This window comes from Ambystoma mexicanum, chromosome 5q, assembly GCF_040938575.1.
Source record: "Ambystoma mexicanum isolate Mex_15411 chromosome 5q, UKY_AmexF1_1, whole genome shotgun sequence".
In the NCBI taxonomy this organism is placed as follows: domain Eukaryota; kingdom Metazoa; phylum Chordata; class Amphibia; order Caudata; family Ambystomatidae; genus Ambystoma; species Ambystoma mexicanum.
In genome coordinates, this window is record NC_090933.1 from 1,126,450,272 (window position 1) to 1,126,472,425 (window position 22,154).

Genomic DNA, 22,154 nt, shown 5'->3' on the forward strand with positions numbered 1-22,154 from the left:
GTTCCATTCACTCCATTTGCTGCATCCACTCCACCTGTTCCATCCACTCCATCCGTTTCATCCACTCCATCCGTTCTATCCACTCCATCCGTGGAGTGGAATGCACATGCCACATGGTTGAACAAAAACCTGATCATATTGAGTTTCATTTCCAGAATAACCAAATATCTGCGTGACTGTAATTGCTGTAGGACAACAAACTGGTGATGGGAACTCCTCTCCATTCCTGAAAATCAACCTTCCTTCCTGCCTCAAGTGGCATTCCACACTGGAAGGAAATACTTTGAAATTCTATACCAATTCACAATCTGAAAATCCCCATTCCATAGCCAAAAGTGATGAGAAACCGGATATTCAGAAAATTAAAGAGCAGTTATTCATCACTAATCAGTTACATGAGGGGAAGGAATCCGTTCTCGCCCAGGTGTGCATGAACAACAGTAAGAGCTTCATCAGCAAAGCCATGTTCCGAAAGCTCCCAAAAGATCCAGCCATTTCCACCTTTAAATTGATCGATAAGTGGGAAATGGCCTGGAAACTCCCAATTCCAAACATCTCCTGCCTAGCAGCTGTATGCTCAAAATTTCTATAGGCAACAAAAGCATGGTACATAATTGTTGGGTCGTGCGAGGTGTCCCTGCTGCATTCTATTTAGGCAGTGACATTCTCAATCGGTTTGCCATTAATTTGGACCTGATAAATTAAAAAGCCTGGTCCCAACTATGGGGGATTCCCATGGACTTTGATGATTCAGAAAAAGCATTTCGGTCAGCCCAATTGCTGCCGTATTCAGTTGAAGTTCAAATTGGAGAGGAGGTCACCATCCCAGGATGGACACGACTATTCCCACTTTAATTAAAAATTAAAAGAGGACATAAACTGCAAAATCCTGACGCATATGTACACCTCAATGCCCATTTCCAACAGCAGGGGTTGGGCTTAAACCCAACAACATTAGTCAATATAGAATACAACACCATTCCAATATTGATGGATACCAGCGACCTTAGGAGTATCACTCTGGGCGCAGGCACCACTATTGGAATGGCATTTGATGACCGACATTGTTCCATGGATCTAGGTAATGAACTGATAGGACCAATCCCCAATGACTGTTTTGACAGTGATAGTGACAATGAAACAACACCAAACAGGATCTTCACCCGGCAAGGGGAAATTTCCAAGTGTACTCTTCCTGCCCTTACGACAAGGAAGAGGTGACCTGTGACATCAGGCAGGATAAGGTGATCTTCCAGGTCCCCAATGACAGCCTCGCCCACCTGAAACCCTCTGTCCAGGTCAATACTCTAACCAGGGACCTCTCCACCCAGCTGGAGGAGGCCGCTGAGATAGCAAAACTGTAAGTCTTTCCAGGATTCAAGCAAATGGTTGAAGAGCGAGTCAACCTAGCTGATGTTTGTGAGACTCCGGAGCAAAAGCAAAAGTTGAAACAAGATTTCCAAGATCTATTTGTGGTGGATTCGTATGACTGTGGTTGCATCGAAAGCCATACAACAACAATTCCCACGGACCCTGGAAATACTCCAGTGTTTGTGAAGCAATAGCGCTTGCCTCTCGCATCCATGGAGTCCCTGACAGAAATAATCAAAAACCTTGAGTCCCATGGGATAATTCGTCCAGTCCACAGCACCTTTAATAATCCAGTGCTGGGGATGTTAAAACTGAACAGCCAGTGGAGACTCTGTGGCGGACTTAGGGAGCTAAACAAACGGGTCCATATGTCCCGATGGCCGCTCCCCTACATTGACTAGGGGCTGGCCCAGATCCAGGGGTCAAAATTATACGCTGCCATTGACCTGACCAATGGGTACTGGACCGTGCCTGTCAGTCGGGAGGACCAATACAAGCAGGCCTTTACCTTCTGCCAGTGCCTCCTCTTGCCTTGCATTTAAGGGCTACCACCCAACTGGTGATGAGGCCCCATGTATTTACAGCAAGGAGCATTTAGAAAGTGAGGCCTGATTAATAGAGCAGAGAAAAAACAGAACTGTTTTACATACTAAAATCAAAAGACTCGGGCTTGCACACCCAGACAGCTGGCATTTCCTCACATACCTTCTAATGAAAGGCATCACTTTCCCTTTTTGCAGTGCTAAGTAGCTGTACTTGCGGAGGAGTTCCAATACTGGCTCCAGGAGACCCAAGTGGGGACAGCTCAAACTTTGTGCATATGCTAATCTCAGACAGCCCCTCCCTAGCTCTGGAGGGACATGCCTCAAAATAATAGATGAATACTGTATTCCATCTTTTGCCCCAGTTTCATTATTTTAGCTGTTAAACAATGCTTTATAAGGAACTTGGGCAGAGAGCCTTACCTAGTTGGTGTCAGTGCAAACGCAAGATAGCAGTATTACTGCACTGTCAATCCTATCCCTCAACCAAAATGCCCTTTCTTTCAATGCCAGCAGGCTGCTCTTTACCTTTTTGCAGCCGCCATAGGTTTATTAAACTAAGGGATGGTGTACCCAGCTTTGTGGGGCACTTCTAGGAATCATCACTTCACCTTCTATCTTTCCTGCTCCCCATTTCATCGTGAAGCACCCCCTGCAAGGGAGCAGTATCCCTCCTGTTGTTTCTTCAACACCTGGTAAGGGTGGTTGGTAGATGCAGGGGCTGGGGGTCATTTTGGAAGGTGGCTCTGTGCACTAGGTGAGAGGATATTGATGCTTGTGAGAGACAGCAGGGCAGGCCTCTAGAAGAAACAAGCAGGGATTCTGGTCCCTGACCTGACCAACCCCTGCCAAACGCCATGCATTGACCCTGGTGGACATTGGCTTGGCGAGAGAAGGTTCCAGCAGGCCACTGAGCATACCACATTAGCGTGTTAGAGTGAGGTTTGAGGAGTCACTTTTTGTGCCAACTAACCTGCAAAGGAAAGTGAAATAGGCACCTGCAGTCCTCAAACTACAAGCAGCCTTTTCTCTTAGCCAAATGTTCTTGCCTCCCATAATCATTAGCATTATCTCGAAATTGTCCAAAAACTGGTGTTTCTACGTGCTCAAGCTGTTTCACCATGGAGCTGTCCTTCAATCGCCTTGATTCTATACTGTGACATGCTACCATCTTCTATATGTATGGATGCTTCACACTTTTACTTAATGCCCAGTGTTTACCGGCCTTTGCTGTCTATTACTCTTCATTTCCCAGCATTAGGGTGGTTTTCTAAGAAGCTCCGTCACGTTCTTTTTGATAATAGCACTAAACACTATCCATGTCTAGAGCAATGTCGTGGTGTAACTTCTAAATTATAGAGAACAACAAAGTAAACGTCCTCATTTCTCTAGAACATCCTCCTGATAATCACCAGAGCTATAGAAAATGTATCAAAAATATTTTTATTGAATCATTATATAAAAAATATCTAAAAAGTGAGAACATATTTGTTAAAAGACAAGAACAAAGTGCACATAATAATAGTTAATTTACTAGTATAATTAATAGTTAATCACACACCGATGTCACTGTGACTTCGGATTTTAACACTTGAAAAATTGTGATGACATATACAAGTGAAATATTAATCCCTCGCCGGGTTTCAAAAATTGAGAAAACACATATAGCTAGTACTGTTTGTTACTAGTATTTTGCCTCGACATGTTTCAGTTCTGTACATTTATTATAGAACTTTCTTCAGGAGGAACTTGATTTTACTATGTCACTTCGACCTTGACAGTGACTTCTTAGGAACAATAAAAGAAGATAATCTTGGTGCTGGTGTTTGCAGATTGATATGCTGGTGGGAGGAAAAAGGGGACAAACAAACACGGAGCGAAATTAGCCCGTTGTCTACATTTTCAGACTAGTTAAAATAAAGAGAAATTCTGTGTGTCTTGAGGTACAGAAATTAATAATTTACCTCTTGACTGCATGGTAAAGGTCTTCAAGCTTGTACTGGATTCTCAAATAGACCAGTTTAGGCGTATCCCGAAATGTTTCAGGGGAAATCGACTGTGAACGTACAGAAAGAAGACTTTAGAGGAGAACCCGAAAACGTGCTCCGTCGCTGTATATTTTTTAATGGATCTATAATTGTTTAAAAGAATATATACTCTCAGGATAAGGGATAGAAACCGACTGAAGAAGACAACTGAACATTAAGTTAATGTGAAAGTGCTAAAAAACCCTTTCGATCTGTCACTTTATTTCTTATTTTTCCCTCTATATGTGAATCTACATCAAAGGCTTAAATTTCTATGTTTAAGAATTATTCCTAAATGGCCGTGGGTATTCTTATATATGACTATTCCATTTAAATCGGTACCCTCAACTCTTCAGTCGTCTACTGGTTTCAGAAAGGACCCTTCTAGCAGTAGAAACCTTTGAGTCAGTTAATAGTTCCCATTACATTTGCCATATTTTTATCTTCGGATTCTTTGATAGAGCGTCTTTAGGTATAATAGGGTTCTTCCTTAAACTGGTAGAGACCAGGGTAGGTAGCGCCTGTTTTCAGGTAGTCTTCTAGATGTTACCCTAGAGAACTAAACAGACAAAAACAGTGCTGTGACTGTCGGCAGTGTGCGGACGAGATGTTTGTTTTGTTCGTTGCGTAAATCCCTTTCATTAGTAGTAGCATAATTGTATTCCGTATCTCGCTTTCGCACCTAGATTGTTTCATTATATTATTATTTACAGCGAAGGGAATGGTTTCTTCAGCGTTTGCTCGCGGGAAACAGCTGCAGTGTTCTGGCTGTTTACTCGATCGCGACGTCGATGTAGCGCGGTGGATACCTAGTTCCGCTTTCAGTGTCGTATAGCTGATCATGGGCCCCATCTTGCTGGTATAAATATATACGATTGTGTATCGATGGCTGCATTGGTATTGTCCGTTGTTTATGTTCATAATGCTCGCTTTTTACCTTGTTCTCGCATATAAGACCTCTCTACTTACTGTAGGAAAAGGCGATCTAATGTTCTATCATTTGAATAGTGGGAATCACTTAGTGGCTGTTCCGCAGAGCTTATCTTACTTTGCTTGCTCTGTATAAATGAGAGTTCTTACAAAAATTGTATTTCGTGCCTGCTTTAATAAGAAGGTATTAACTCTTGGTCGTGGGGCGACAACTCGAAACAGACTCGGAGCGGGAATCACTTCTAGTCAATTTATCAGACTACCCTTTAAACAACATCGAACAAAAGGTGCTAAACAAAGGATTAGGTTTTGTAATTAGTAAGACACACAACCCCTTCCTTTTTCAAGTAGAATTCCAGAAACTGCTGCGCAAAATTTATTTAAAGGAATTTTTTGCTATTGAGAGCCATTCTGCCCCCAATATAACTAACTGCACGGGCCTTCGCCCTCCCTCTACTTTTTGTCCTCCGGGCCATGCCTTCTCCTATGAATCACTTGTTTTTGAGAAACGAGTGTTAGCAGAAGTCGAGAAACTAGAACAGTCTAAACAAACTACATTCTTCAATTTAACCACAGCAGAAAAATCCGCCTTAACAAATCTAGCCCAAAACTAACAGATCATTATTAAGAGGGCAGATAAGGGGGGCGTTATAGTGATTCTTAATCGAACTAAATATGTAGAAGAATGCTACCAACAACTGCTAAATGAAACATATTACAAAAAACTGAGTCATGATCCCACTCAAGAGTTAATGCAAGCTATTTAACTCAAACTAACGAAGGCAAAAGAGTGTGAATGGATTAGCCCACAAGAGAGTGCTTTCCTCATGAAAAAAGATCCAGTTACTCCTAATTTCTATTGCCTCCCAAAGATCCACAAAACTCTTGTGGACCCCCCCCCGGTAGACCTATTGTGGCAGGGATAAATTCTATATTGGAACCCTTGTCAGTATTTGCAGATCACTACCTAAAGAGTCATGTTCTAAACATGAAATCATATCTTAAAGATACGAAAGATGTAATCAACAAAATCGAAAACACTGATTTTGACTCACACTCTCAGTTATTTCTGGGTTTAGACATAGTATCCCTGTATACGAATATTCCACAACAGGAAACCATTGAAAAAATGGAAGAGATCCTTCTTGCACGCACAGTCCACGACCCGGTACCCACTTCATTTATAATGTGGTGCATTACTCTCGCACTTACTAAAAACTTTTACAATTTAACAGAGATTTTTTTTCAACAGACAGAAGATACCGCCATGGGGGCCACTATGGCCCCAAGCCTGGCAAACCTCTATGTCGAGTTCTTCGAAAAACAGTTTCTATATGCACCAAACCCGTTCACACAAAACATCAAAACGTGGTTGCGGTATATAGATGACGTCTTGGTAATATGGCAGGGCTCACGAGAAGCGGCTCAAGCCTTCCTCACCTGGCTTAATAGCCTTAATATATATCTAAAGTTTACCATGTCTTTAGAACAAGACAGGATAAACTTTATAGATTTAACCCTCTATCATGCGAATGGTATCATCCTTGTAAAGCCCTTCCATAAAAGTACCGAGAAGAATGCCCTCTTGCATTACCAGTCCCACCATATTAAACATCTAAGGGACAACTTGCCTTATGGACAATTTCCCCGACTAAAACGTAACAGCTGTACTAGAGAGTCCTATGAGGAGGAAGCCAAACATTATTACAAGATCACTTGAGAGACCAGACGGAAAACAAAATGGTATGTGTGAATACTTTCACTCATCATAGCTTAGCCATTTGTAACATTATTTCCAAACATTGGAAACTGTTAAGAACTACGCAATCCAATCCTGAACTACCTCTTTTTGCCTATACTAAATCTATGTCCATAAGCAATAGGGTTAGCTCTAGTCGATACCAGGAACCCATACCTACTATGAGTAATATCAGGACCCAATGGGGGCTTCCCCCGGTCACTGGTCATCATCCCTGCGGGAACTTCGCCGTGTGTAAGCAAACCAAAAATAGCAAGGAGACAAACTTTGGTTTAAGTGCTCGCTGGTTCCACAAGTCTTTCTCTAATTGCAACACAGAATTTGTAGTTTATTTGATCACATGCCCCTGAGGTCTACACTACATTGGGAAGACCAATCGAAAGATAAAAACCCGCATTACAGAACACAAGAGCTGCTTGAGAAATAAAGTGATACAGGCCCCTCTAGTTAAACATTTTATAGAGAAGAATCACGCCATAGAAAGTTTCACATGGACAGTCCTTTTAGTGATCACAGGGAACAACTTAAGTCTAAAGAAAAAAATTCTAATTCAGAAAGAACAATAGCTCATTTTCAAAACACGAAGCGACCATGTGGGTCTAAACGAGTCAATTGAATGGCATAAGATCAAGTAAATCAGCCTGTCTCTCATAAAGATTAGCAAGATGATCCATCACTAATATAGCTAGGTGGTCTCATAACACTTCTAGGGTTCATACCTTCTTATCAAAGCTGGCACGAAATACAATTTTTGTAAGAACTCTCATTTATACAGAGCAAGTAAAGTAAGATAAGCTCCGCGGAACAGCCACTAAGAGATTCCCACTATTCAAATGATAGAACATTAGATCGCCTTTTCCTACAGTAAGTGGAGAGGTCTTACATGCGAGAACAAGGTAAAAAGCGAGCATTATGAACATAAACAACGGACAATACCAATGCAGCCATCGATACACAATCGTATATATTTATACCAGCAAGATGACGCCCATGATCAGCTATACGACACTGAAAGCGGAACTAGGTATCCGCCCCTCTACATCGACGTCGCGATCGAGTAAACAGCCAGAACACTGCAGCTGTTTCCCGTGAGCGAACGCTGAAGAAACCATTCCCTTCGCGGTAAGTAATAATATAATAAAACAATCTAGGTGCGAAAGTGAGATACGGAATACAATTATGCTACTACTAATGAAAGGGATGTACGCAACGAACAAAACAAACATCTCGTCCGCACACTGCCGACAGTCACAGCACTGTTTTTGTCTGTTTAGTTCTCTAGGGTAACATCTAGAAGACTACCTGAAAACAAGTGCTACCTACCTTGGTCTCTACCACTTTAAGGAAGAACCCTATTATACCAAAGACGCTCTATCAAAGAATCCGAAGGTAAATATGGCAAATGTAATGGGAACTATTAACGGACACAAAGGTTTCTACTGCTAGAAGGGTCCTTTCTGAAACCAGTAGACGACTGAACAGTTGAGGGTACCGATTTAAATGGAATAGTCAAATATAAGAATACCCACGGCCATTTAGGAATAATTCTTAAACATAGAAATTTAAGCCTTTGATGTAGATTCACATATAGACAGGAAAAATAAGAAATAAAGTGACAGATCGAAAGGGTTTTTTAGCACTTTCACATTAACTTAATGTTCAGTTGTCTTCTTCAGTCGGTTTCTATGCCTTATCCTGAGAGTATATATTCTTTTAAACAATTATAGATCCATTAAAAAATATACAGCGACGGAGCCCGTTTTCGGGTTCTCCTCTAAAGTCTTCTTTCTGTATGTTCACAGTCGATTTCCCCAGAAAAATTTCGGGATACGCCTAAACTGGTCTATTTGAGAATCCAGTACAAGCTTGAAGACCTTTACCATGCAGTCAAGAGGTAAATTATTAATTTCTGTACCTCAAGAGACACAGAATTTCTCTGTATTTTAACTAGTCTGAAAATGTAGATAACGGGCTAATTTCGCTCCGTGTTTGTTTGTCCCATTTTTCCTCCCACCAGCATATCAATCTGCAAACACCAGGACCAAGATTATCTTCTTTTATTGTTCCTAAGAAGTCACTGTCAAGTTCGAAGTGACATAGTAAAATCAAGTTCCTCCTGAAGAAATTTCTATAATGAATGTACAGAACTGAAACATGTCGAGGCAAAATACTAGTAACAAACTATAACCATGTTCCCATATGGGAAAAGGACCATTAAAAACAGTGCAGTACAAAGAAAACACTGCACTTCAATGAAAGGTTTCTCCTAATAATACGAGTAATACCGTCTGCAGTGGGACGTGAGTTGAAGTTACAGATATTACTTGGATTTAGATGGACTTGTTATAAAAAGGCAATCACTAATGTACAGCTTTTTGTCAGTATACTTTAAGGGGTTGTGTCCATGGAAATTGAGGGCGAGAGAGACATCACATAGTTGAGACGTCGCTTGTTGGCCATCTTGCCCACTGTACACCATGTCAGTTAATGGTTGTTTCTTGGAATGCTGGAAATGGAAATGATTAAATGTGGGATCCCACCAGTCACGGGGCGGAAGGGGCACGTGCGGTTAGGAGCACAGGCAGGGGTTAGTTAAGGTGAGAGAGAACTCACAAGATTTTTCTCAGCACGCCCAACCCCCCATAATTAAACATTTACATTTCAGGAGATTATTACAGCATTAAAGAAAGGAGGAGCTTCCTGAAAGGTTGCAAGCGAATTAGAAAAGGTGCACATATTTACAAAGCTGTTTTTGAATATTTTCTGCAGAGTACCTTCCTGACATGAATATTCACAACTGATGTTACTGGTGCTTGCTGTAGTGTAGTAAGCAAGTCACTTGACTTTGGACCTATGGTGACTCGAATTCTATCCCGCGAGCAAAAGCAGAACAGTACCCCAATGGACACAAGCAGTTTTCCTGGACCCGCGACACGTTTTGCTGCATCTCAGACGCAGGAAAATCTGGCCCAATGACCAGCGCTGAGTATTTCATATGTGTACACTAACAATTCGGTTAAATGCTAGGGTGACCAGATTCAAAAAGTAAAAAACGGGGACAGGGCAACTAACATAAAAGTTGGACTAACTCTTGAAAGTGGTCGTCAAGGCACTACACTTCAGTAGCTTTTGGAGAAGGGGGTTTAAGTGTTACTGTTCAAAGAAACACATATTATAATTAATTTATCATAAACTACCACTATCCTTAATTGTAAAATGAAGCATTTCTTCTGTGCGAGATGGTGCATTCCTGCCTGCCAGCTATGAAGACCTACTACAAAAAACCGGGACTGCTGCAGTTTCCAAGGGGGACATCAATTTGAGAAAGGGGGACAGAGCACCAAATACTGGGACAGTCCCGGGAAAACTGGGACGTCTGGTCACCCTATTGAATTCTGAATAATGTAATTTAATCAGTTTGGCAATATGGACAGGATATAAGAATATCATAAACTAGGTGAGCTGTTATCAACAATAGATTTCGACTAATATTTGTTTGGTGGAAGCAATATGCTATTAAGGGGCCTACCTTATTCGGCGAATCTGTCATTGGTTATGTTGAACATTTGCGGCAGCGGTCCAGTGGCTGCAGCATATGCCTTGGAGTAAACAAAGAAATAGGACACGGAAGCAGAGGTTCCGTGATTAATAATGTGTTCGAGTCAGCATCAATAAGAAGTCAGCGTTGTAAAATGTTTATCTGTTGTTATTAGCCAGACAGCACTCTCATTAAACACCCCATACGGCAAGTAGCCTGTTTTTCCTTCCACCAGATGGCTGCTGGGGTACAGTAGCTCTGTCAATTAGGGCCTGCTCAATATTCACTGCACACGAAACAAACACCATCCGTCACGCGAGAGGGCAGAGAGTTGACAGGCGCGCAATGAATGGTTATGAGAGACTTATGGCTCGCGGATGCATTCTCCGGCCTCTCTCGCCTCGGAAGCCTTCACGCATATTCAGACTTGACCCCCGCTAGGCAGGGTGGCAGCGTTTCCTGCAGAGCGATTGACCAAACCATCTTGTTTTTTTGTCTCGATGAAACAGAAAAAAGGCTATCTGGATTTTCCCAAATTTAAAGTCTGTCGTTTGCAATGCACACAAGGTCCTATCGGGCAGAGAAATGTCAAGCAGAGAGCAGGTTTATTCTTTTTCAAGCTACCAGGTAGCACACATACTCTGGCCAAGTGCTCTTGCAAGAGAGAAAAGGCACGCATTGTGCATGTGTGCTTACTCGCAAAACAGAAATTGCAGCTGAAATGCGCGTCACAAAATAAGAACGCCATGTACAAATCGATTTGCTCAAACACATCAGGTGTGCAGTGTGATGGGGGCTAGGTCACGTCCCAATGTGCTTTCTGTGGTTTCCTCTGCGTTTGGCCTGCATTGCGACACGCCATAAATAGGCAAACACACAGTGCAGACAAGACCTTTTCAGAGGGCCTGCCTGAGTTTCAGTGTCCGAACTAGAAATGCTCATGCCTTGCATGAGTCTTTTTTATCAATTAACATTTAGCCACCGGATGGAAATATGCAAACAGCATTGCAGGCTACTTACTGGTCCTTTAAAGCCCATCAGTGACCATATGCTGCTTCCCAACCCAGCTCCACTGCTACCCTTCACCCTACTTGTAACCCCTTGAATCTGTTCACGTTGCGCACGCTCCATTGCTTAACAGCGAGGTTCACTGTTCATAAATCCCATACTTACATGCAATGAAGTATGCATTACTGAAGAAATACTCCCATGGCAAATTCATTTTGACATTAGGTGGGTAATAATGACAACCCAAGAAAGCAAATATGAGGATAAAAGTTAGCAAACAGATGTTTATATACAAGATAAACATGCAGCCCGAGTGTGCCCTGTGCCTGTTCAAGTCTCTGAGACTCGCTAGCGAAACTTGTATTTGTCCCGGTGCTCTGGATCCTAGTGAACCAGGCACTGAAAGGTTTTCAACGTTAGAATCACATCAAATAATTTACCACAGATTATTCATGTAAAACTCCATAAAACCTCCTGAAAAAATGAAGTTGGTATACACCATTCATTGGCATAGATTACATGCTCCAAGGACAAGAATTCTATTTGCAGATGAATTGCATAGTGCTAAGACCAATGTGACTGCAGCCCAACCTTCTATCCTTCCTTTAGCAGTTACAATGTTTCTCATTCCCTGTGCCAGCCCGCTCAGGCAAGAGAAAACCCGCTTGCTAGAACGCAGCAAGTACTGAATAGAGCGTAGTAAAGGAAAAGCGTGCTGTGTGCAGCCTGTGAGGAGTAAAGAACGAAGCATGATGCAATGTGTAGAATCAATTAATCTTTTATAATGTGCTTAATGCTGGAGATGAGTTTCAATTCATGGAGCCTTTAGAGCAGAGCAAAGTGACTTTGCACTGGTAAAAACACGTTGCACCTGTTCTAATTCACAGAGCAATGCAAAAAGATTTTTTGCAGAGCAAAGTCACTTTGCACTGCAAAAGTACTCTTTGCACTGTGCTAAATGGGCCTTATGTTCTGCGTTGTCTTGCTTGCTTTCAAGACAAACACGTTGCCCTTGAGCTATCCTCCCGGGCCCATTAAAGTTACATAATTGTCTCGGGTTATACTGCTTGAGCTAGAGTTTTCCCACAGGTATTTTAAGAAATGTTGATTTTGTTGGATGAAGTTTACCACTCTGACATGTAATAAAGTTGGAGATAACATAATGCAAGCCTCCAGTCATACTGATGTAAATGGGATTTTTAAAGAAATTACTCATTGCAGGTAAACCAGCCAATGCTTTGTAGCAGGCTGTGTGGAATTAGTAATGGCTACACGGCGCACCAACAGCACTCAAAATCATTAAAATATTGATTTCACATAAAGAGCCTCATTACGCATACAGCAGCTAGGGATGTCATTTGGGGGTTGCCAGGGTTAGTAGCTGCGATCCATGTGGTCTCCCATGCCACCCTTGTGGTCTCCTTTGCTAACCGTACCATGTTGCTCTTTGTTTCTGGAGTGGATGGCTTTCTTGTTCAGACATCTTAAAAAAAACAAAAAACGGGGCATTCCACAAATGTAACAGTGACCCTAAATAAGAAAGAATAGGAATAGTAAACAATTTCACAATGCAGACAAAAACTTCCAAAAAGCATTTAGAGTAGAATAAGCATTCATTTCGGACTATGCATTTTGCTTTTCGCAGGTTGCTGTTATAGCCTGTTTTTTTTACTGCGCTTGTCTCTGTTACAATCATCGTAAGACATTCCATCTCGGAGTCCTCGGTCACTTGAGAAAAATACTTGTGCCTAAAAGCTTGTGTACAGTGTAGAAATGTTTGACTATAGCACATAATGGCCCTTGATTTAATTGTGCCACAATTAATGCTTTGTTATAATCAGTGGTCGAAGTGTACGAAAAGAAGTAGTGGAACTATGTTCCCTACTGGCCTGCACCACTTCCCACAGACCCCATCCCCGCGCCCCCTCCCATGCACAATAAAAACCCCCAAAAACATGGCTGCAGTTTAAGGGAATGTTCAGTGCGGTGCACTGAAAGTGCAAGTTTCAACTTCTTCCTACACTTTTATTTTAAAACGAAACCGTTCCGGAACGGTTCATTTTAAAATAAAAGTATAGGAATGGTAAAACTTAATTAAAATAAGTATAGGAGCACCGCTCCCGACCGCTCCCGCCCACTTCGACTACATGTTATAATGTGTCTATCTTTTCTATCTCCCTGGCATGCTGTTCAGGATGTTTGTTTGCATGTATGAGGTAACGAGTGCCCAGAGTACGGGATGCCGCGTGAGTGCTCTGCTTTCCCTGTGCTAATCTAAATTCTTTAATAAACAGTTATGAACCCTCCCAATGGTATGTATTTTTCCAACCTCGGAAGCCTAAAAAGTAGATCCACGCAGGCTTGAGATGTAGCCAAATTCGCACCAGAGCTGCAGATGAACTGGCCTGCTGTTAAATCTCAGTTACCAGTTTAATAGTATCCACTATAGAGTGAAATTTGCTTGCTGACTTTGAGAACATGCAGACATTTAATTGCTAATTTTACTGTAGCTCATAAGATAGCTCAGTGAGTTGAGCGTTCACTGCTGCAATGTGTGTGTGATCTGCAGATTCGAATTCCGGCAAGGCCAACTCAGCCTTTCATCCTTCTGAGGTCGATACATAACTACCAACACCGATTGGGTGATATTCTACGTACATTTATTCTCTATAAAGCTCTTAAGCGCATAAGTGCTATAAAATAACACATCATTATCATTTGGCCTTGGACGTCTGCTTGCATTCACAGTAATTCCGTAATATGGGCCTATAAACAGTGATATTAGCGATACATATGGTGATCCATTCCTGTATGAAACATATATCACATTACAGTGATATCGTAACCGTATCGTTAGTAGTGTACTTACGAAAAATGCTATGGATGCCAGTTCCTGTTTGGTCAAGGGGTGAAAGGTTGTGTGCCATCGCTTCCCTTGATGTCACTTAGGGTGGGGTCAAATCACATCACTTTCTGTGATGTCATCAGAGGTCAAGGGTCTTGTGATGTCACTTCCACTACCCCAGGCATTTTGGTGAATTGATGTCCCTGATGGCAGCATTTCCAAGGGTAATACTGCCATACTACTTTACCATTACTGCCACTCAGACTGGCAGTAATTCTGCCAGATTATGAGCATTGTCCCATAGAAAACTAATACGGATATGGAGGATGTATGGTGGACAGTAATTCCAACAACGGGAAATCCTTCCTTTTTTGGCAGTAACATAGAAGAAAAATCTCCAGCGCTTGCTTAACTGGTTTTTCCTCCACAGAAATTCAAACCTCAGATTATAGCCATGCATTCAAAGTGGGGGCAATTTTCCTACCAACTTATTTTTATCACACATCCATACTAGAACAACATTTACACCAACATATTGGAATAGTAGTATACATACAATAGTAGTATACATGATATGATATGATATGATATGATAGTTTATTTATATAGCACCTATACACAATGTGTTTCAAAGCGTTTCAAGGTAAGGGAGGGAACAAGGTAAAATACACTGACAGGCCATGAACAGTAAGGATGTGAAATTAACTATCGAACTCAGCCTTCAGATAGTGCAAGAGCTAAGACATAGATAAAGAAGGGAGGGGGAGAGCGGGAAGGAAATGGAAACAGACAGGCGACTACCGTACTAGGTCTGACGACATTTCTGGTAGAGCCGGAGAAAAACAAGAGGTGAGGGACAGGGGTGCAGAAAGGTTGGGGAGGAACAAAACAAGCGACTATCATACTAGCCTGACGACATTTCAGATAGTTCTGGAGGGGGGATGGGGAGGAAAATAACAGTAAGGGGAGGGGGAGGAGACAGACGAGGTTGCTAACATACTAGGCCCATGGACAGTAAGTGCATAGAAGAAAGTAAGTGGAGGAGATAGGGAAAGGAGGAGAGAATAGAGAGATAGCAGTCAAAAAGAGTGGAGAAGCAAGAGGGGAGAGTGAATACAATTGCAGAAGTCAGTAGTAACACATAATGTTGCAAGCCAGGATACAAGATGAAGATGGGAGCAGCATGATTCAGGCCACAATGAGTACAAGATGCAAAGGAAGTTCAGCATGGGAGTTGAGAAAGGGTGACGCACCGTGAATCAATGAAGTCCATAAAAGTCAGATCCAGCATTGGCCACAAGTCAGTAATGGTGAAACCAGAATGTATCAGGACAGACTCCTGTAGAAGTAGGCTTGAGTGGGGTGAGCAGGGTAGAAGAATCAAGCAAAATAGGCAACACCTGTGTGCGAGAATGGGGGGGCACAAGGGAACATCACAGGGGGACCAAAAGGGGTGGGGATGGCCTGTGGGGACAGAGGGAGTAACACATGTTGGTGCATGTTTACCTGCTGTCTGAGCAGGGGGTCAGCCCCTGGGTCCTCCTGGTCCGAACAGGTCCAAACAGGAATTGCCCTTTTCTTCATCTGCCCTTCGCTTAGGATGCTCGGGCGAGAGACTCCTTTGATCTAATAGTTAAGAGCAGGAAAGAAGAGGCAGGGCTAAGAAGGTGGGTGGTGCTTAGGCCATGTGACCTAGATCCACTTGCACCTGCTCCCAAATGCAAACAAAAAGAGGCTGGAGGGTACCTTAAGTAGGGAAAAAGAGCGGCAAACAGGAAGGCACCAGGTGGGCAGGGCTTGCTAAGTGGTGAAAAAGAGTGGCAAACAGGAAGGCACCAGGTGGGTGGGGCCTGCTAAGTGGTGAAAAAGAGTTGCAAGCAGGAAGGCACCAGGTTGGCGGGGCTTGCTCAGTGGTGAAAAAGAGCAGCAGACAGGAAGGCACCAGGTGGGCGGGGCTTAGGCCAGGTGACCTAGAACCACTTGCACCTGCTCCCCATCTACATCAATAATTTGGTTGGACAGAGGATGAATTATATAAACACATTTCAAGAGAAAAGTATTATTTTGCCATTTGAGTATGTGTCACGCTCACCTGGTATCCACGGGGACACCACCCAGCCCTGGTTGGATGATTTGCACTCTTGAACCCTCTCCCGATCCCTTGGTAATGCCTCTGGTTAAAGATGGGTCTGCAATATAGGAGAGCTGGATTCAATACCAGATTGTCTTTATGTTTTCCCACCTCCCTTGGCCTCAACTCCTTCCTCCCCCTTGGGCCTTCTCCTCACCTTAATATTGTAAAAGGTGGATTCTCCGTCCTGCTCCTCGTGGCATGGGCGCGTACATGTGGGGGCGAGCAGCGACCAAGTTACTTCACTGGTGCAAGCCCCCCTGTGGGAATCCAGGCCTGCTGCGACTCCGTAGGTTTGCTGCTTTACAGTGTTTATATGCAGTTCTTATGTTCCGGTTAGTTCGAATAATAATGTCTTGCTTCTTTCCTTTTAGATATGGAAAGGTATTTTGGTGTTGTCATGCAGTTTGAAGATCAGCATGGGCCGGTAGGCGAAAGCGGGGTGTGCGCGATGCTGTCCGGTGAGTAATGCGGGATGCGCGGCGCTGTTTCGCCTTTTATATTGCTAACCTTTGTCTTTTCTCTCCTTGCAGGTTGCGATGTTCCTCGCAGAGCGCCGTAATGTTCCAGCAATGATACTGACCAGGAGATGACTACCCAGGTAAGAATTGTGTGGCTTTCTTCATTCGGGAGGAAACGTGAGTAAACACTTACTAATGCTGTCTTTCATTCTCCTCTTTCCAGGTTATGGTATTCCAGGATGTATGCTGTGCCGGATGATGGAGTTCGTACCTTCAGGTGAGTGGAACTGAAGTCAGCAATGGATTGAAGACAGGATACTGTTCCAGGTAAGTTTCGTAGTGTTCTTTCTCTCTCTGCAGGTCCTTGGTTTCAGGTAAGCTGGCATCAAAGAACTGGACACGGTGAGCGTTACGCTGCCCACAGCAGAATAACGCAAGGCATGTTCTGCTGTTTGGGTGTTGTTTAAATAGTCTCAGGTAAAGTAGTCCAGGTAAAATAGTCCCAGGCCTGCCACACCCAAAGTAGTCCAGGTAAAGTAGTCCCAGGCCTGCCACACCCAAAAGACTAGACCGCATAGCTCAGTTCCTTGTAACTGAGCTATGTGTATGCCTCCATGTTGGCTGAACCCCCCAAAGTTAAATAGTCCCAAGTAAATAGTGCCGTTCTAATGCTGGTCTTCATGATGGTTATGAGCCTGGCGCCAAAGGTGCCAGGACTGACTCCAAGAGAGTCTTGGATGAGGTTTTAAGGCCTTTGACCTGGCCCTAACTGGAAGGCTGACTTGCCAGTGAGGGCCAGGGGCAAGGGTCATGACAGTATGGCTTCATTTGAAATTTCATATCTTTTTGTATGCGGCGATGTCCAACCAACTATAACAAGGCAGTGATCAAAATACGATCCGGATATCATAGCTTTTGATGGGTGTTGAAAATAATGTTTTTGTAAGAAAAAGAGTAGATCAAATATTGTGTGCCATTTTCCTAGTAAAAACTATAAAATAATACATTTGCAGCTGTTGTATCTTCTTTTGATATTTCAAAAAGTAGGTCGAGTTGAACTTTGTTAACCACGTGGCTGGTCAATGTTGCACCTTTTCCAATGTCTTCATGATTGCACTCAATGAGTGAGAAGCTTAAGAAACCATTTGGGAAACCCAGAAAGATATACAGTTCTGAAACAAAGATAATTACAAAGTATGTATATCGGTTACAAATGTTTTGTATCAACCAGCATTTCCCTACCAATCATTCTCATATATTCATAAAAATAGAAATCATTATGCCCTCATTACATATCTATGAAAGGACAAGAACACTACATGCCCCTTACTATCCCACTTAGGAAGAAGACGAACATAGACAATGATTTACAGAGAATTCCATTATTGGTCTAAGCTACAATTTTTATTTTATTTATTTATATGACACCAGAAACCTGCAGGCAACAAGCAGACGAAACAAAAACACAGAAGCACAACACACAAAACGGGACAAGCAGGCAGAGAATTGACTGAAAAAACCTCAGAGGAAAAGTAAGCGTTTTAACTGTCGACGGAAAGTGCTGTGCTCCTTCAGTAAGCTGAGATGTAATGGAAGAGAATTCCAAATGTTAGCAGCAATAATAGGAAACGATCTTCCAAGGCTGTTGGAAAGTTTGAACTTTGCATTTTTGACCAGAGCAAGTGCAGATGAGGGCAATTTTCTTGAAGGCTTGTAAGGAAGCACTAAGTTTTTTATATACATTGGGAGTAGGCCATGTTTTATGAATGATCATTTCTGGCTTGAAATGCAGATGAGCAGCAATCGGGAGCCAGTGTAAGTCTTGCCTACTGCAAGTAATATGTTCTCTCCTGGACTTTCCTTTGATGATGCTTACGGCATCATTCTGTATCACCTACAAATACTGTAGGTTTTACTTGTGGGCACCAATCAGAACGGTATTGCCATAGTGCAGTCTAGACAAGACAGTCGACCGTTCAACAGAGGAACTGCTGGTTTCAGACAGAAAAGGTCAAAGATTCCTCAGTAACCTCAAATAGTATGAGCAGTTTTTTACAGTTTGGTTAATATGAATTTACGAGCTAAGCAGGGAATCTAGATGGAAGCCTAGGGTGTTGACCCTTTTAGAAACTTGAATACTACAGTCATGGATGTAAAAAGACTGGTATCTGAGGTCAAGTTTAGAAATGATGCGAGTAGTGCCAAATATCATCAATTCAGACTTATTCCCATTGAGACACATCCAGGTAGAATTATTCCAGGCTTCAATACGGCTGTAGGTGGTTTGCAGGCTGATGGAAACATTGTCGCAGTCCCTTGTAAGCTAAAAAACTAGCTCCGTATCGTCAACGTAGTTGGTAAAAAAACACCTTTAGCTCAACTAAAAGGTCACATAGAGGCCTGATGTAGATGTTGAAAAGTAAGGGAGACATACAGGCCCCCTGTGGGATACCACAGGTAATAGGAGTAGGTGGCGAAGTAGCATCCCCCCAAAAGACTCTGGAAGTCGGTTGTGATAAAAAAGGATTGTATCCTTGCTGCATAATTCAATGTCTCTCAGAGTAATGAGGAGGCGGTCATGATCCAGGAGGTCGAATGCCACAGACAGATCCAGTAAAACAAGCATTCCAGATTCACCCTTGTCTGCGATGTTCAACTTGTGAGTTTGGCAATTCAGGAGGCCGGTCTCAGTACTATGGCGTGTGCGGAGGCCAGACTGTCTAGAGTGTAGGATGTTTGATCCTTTGACAAATGATTGAACTTGAGAAGTGTCACTTTTGTCCATGATATTTAACAGAAAGTTGCAGTTCGTGATGGGTCTTAAGTTGGTACAGACTCTAGGATCAATGCCGGGTTTCTTAACCAGGGGTGTGATGGTAACCTTTCTAATAACATCAGGGACCTGATTACTGAGAAACGATGAATTTACAAATCTAACAAAAAATGTGCAAATATTTCTTTATTATCAAGATTTAAATTGGGGGGAATTGTATTTTTTGGACACTGAGAGGGTCGTAATGATAATAGATTAATCATATCAGATATGGTAATAGGAGCCAAACGGAATTCAGCATGTTTGTCCTTGGGTACGATATCGAGGGTGGTCGGTGCACTAATCAAGTTTCTAGATAATGCGTGAAATCAGGTGTACCATAACATTGTATGCATGCAACTCATTCAGAAAAAGGGATTCTATACATGCAGGAGTAGAATATTACACATAAGCTTTGAACAATGAGACCTAGGAACATGAAACAAGGTGTATTCTAAAGATCAGTGACTCCTCTTAAATTTGACACCACATTTGACTTCTCTACAATTGTAATAATTATTTGAAATAATGTCATGAAACAATGTGCCGCACAGGATTGTTTCATTTCCATTGGTGCGTCGTCAAATACCAAGTCCGTCATTGAGGTTGCATATAACTGTCCTAAATTATGGAGAAGAAAATACTTTTGCTGTCAAACGTATTTGGCGTGGTTTTGGACCCCGCCATTTATTTTATCACAAGAATACAAATAATAATCTTCTAATGATCACTGGGGTGTATAAGCAATAGGAGTGTATAAATATGAGATAGGCCAATGAAAGAACTTGGCCAATCATACTGTGAAATACTTATGACATAAGGTGGGAACTTTGGCGATATTATAAACAGTGGGGCTGATTACAAGTATGGCACAGTGGGATAAAATTGGTGATAATGGCATTTCTGCTACTATTCCTGCACCATCATACTACGATTATGGCCCTGAAGTGGGGGATTTACCTCCAGCATCATGCTCCCACTTTCTGCCGAAAATCAGCAAAATCGACTGAATTTCCAAAAATGGGGGTTAAATCCGCCACTGCCACTCGTTCTCCGATGGTAATTTTACTGCACCAAGTGGCAGCAACAATCATTTTGTTGTGTGCTATTCCAGTGGATTTACCATCGGAAACTGGCCCAACCTCTTTGAACTGTGTTAAATGGGAATAACTGACAGAAAAAGCCCTAAGTAGCGCAGACTTTTTTTGTGAATTATGCCCATTTAGCGTGGTGCAAAAAGTACATTTGCAGTGCAAAGTCACTTTGCTCCGCTCTGTGAATAAGGCTTGTTGCAAAATGTATTTTTGCTGTGCAAAGTCCCTTTGCTCCATGCTAAATGTTCTGTGAAGTAGGCCCGAATAATACTAGCATAAGCAATCTATAAGCTGAATGCAAAATGACAACTCGAATTTAGCTCACTAACAGAAACGCAACAGTAATGCGCAGCCATCTTTTCCAAAATAGAAGCCACAATATGCTTCTAATTAAACGAAAGGCCTCAAGGCTTCACAAGAACTCAAATGCTAAAATCATAAACATACAGATTAGTGCAAAGCTCAGGCAGGAGCTGGCAACCACACCCAAGGTTACCACAAATTAAGGGATGGTCAGAACGTTGCAGTAAAAGCACGAGAAAACAATTCCCAGGATGCAAGAAGGATACTCCCAGATTAATTAAAGTGTCATATAAGTACAACCAGCCTTTGTAAGCCATGTGCAAGGCAACTATAATCCAGAAGACTCCATGAAGAAAAATTTAAGAGAGTCACCAGTGCAAGAGAAAACATAACACTCGCATCAATATTAGCTAAATTCCCAATAAATTAAAGGTGAAATAATTCCAAACATGGTTCCATCACACGTGTTCCCGTAGTTGAAGAACACTGTCTATTCATTAGCAACTGACACCTGCTTTACTCCTTACACATATCCCCAGACATGAGATGCCACACAAGCCAAATACAAAGAGATCACACTGGCTCATGACCTAGAAATAAGGGATGGTATTTTCTTTAATTGAAAGGGAAGCTGTTCATGGACATCTCTCCCCCTACTTCTGTCTGGCTCATGTCTTGACTACGTATCAGTTGTCCAAGAAGCCAACCAATCGAAAATCTCTAATTGTATGCCACCAATGAAGCAAGGTGCCAGCCGATTACATATTGCAGATATTATGGCCCTCAGTATACGTGAACCGGTCCGGATTTAAGTTGCTGGTAGCACGTTTTCTGGACCGGCTCACTCTGAGTCTGCTGGTAGAGGCTGTGAGCTACCAGCAGGCCTGACCTGCTGGTAGTTCAGGCCCCTATCAGCAGATAAATCACTGAAGCACCAGCACTATTAACAACAGTGCCGGTGATTCAGTGTTCCCATTCCTATGGAATCCCATCGGAAACGTACCGTTCCTCTGCCACCCTGAATATCCCAGTAATACCGGGATATCAGGCAGAGTAAATGGTAAGCCAAGGTTGCCGGTAGGCTGCCAGTACTACCAGCGGCCTACCAGCAACATCTTATTGAAGCCCTATGTCTTTTTACTGTTATCAATTTAGAGATGGTCGCAGGAGGGGCCATCAGACAAGCGTTGCCCAATTAGAAATGTAATCCCTATAGAATGTATTTGTAATCAACCCCTATTAGCCAATCCCCATGCCCCATAGGTTTTGGTAACTAAGATTACAGTACAATGTCAGTTATGACAAATGTTAAATATATGAACCATTGTTTTTG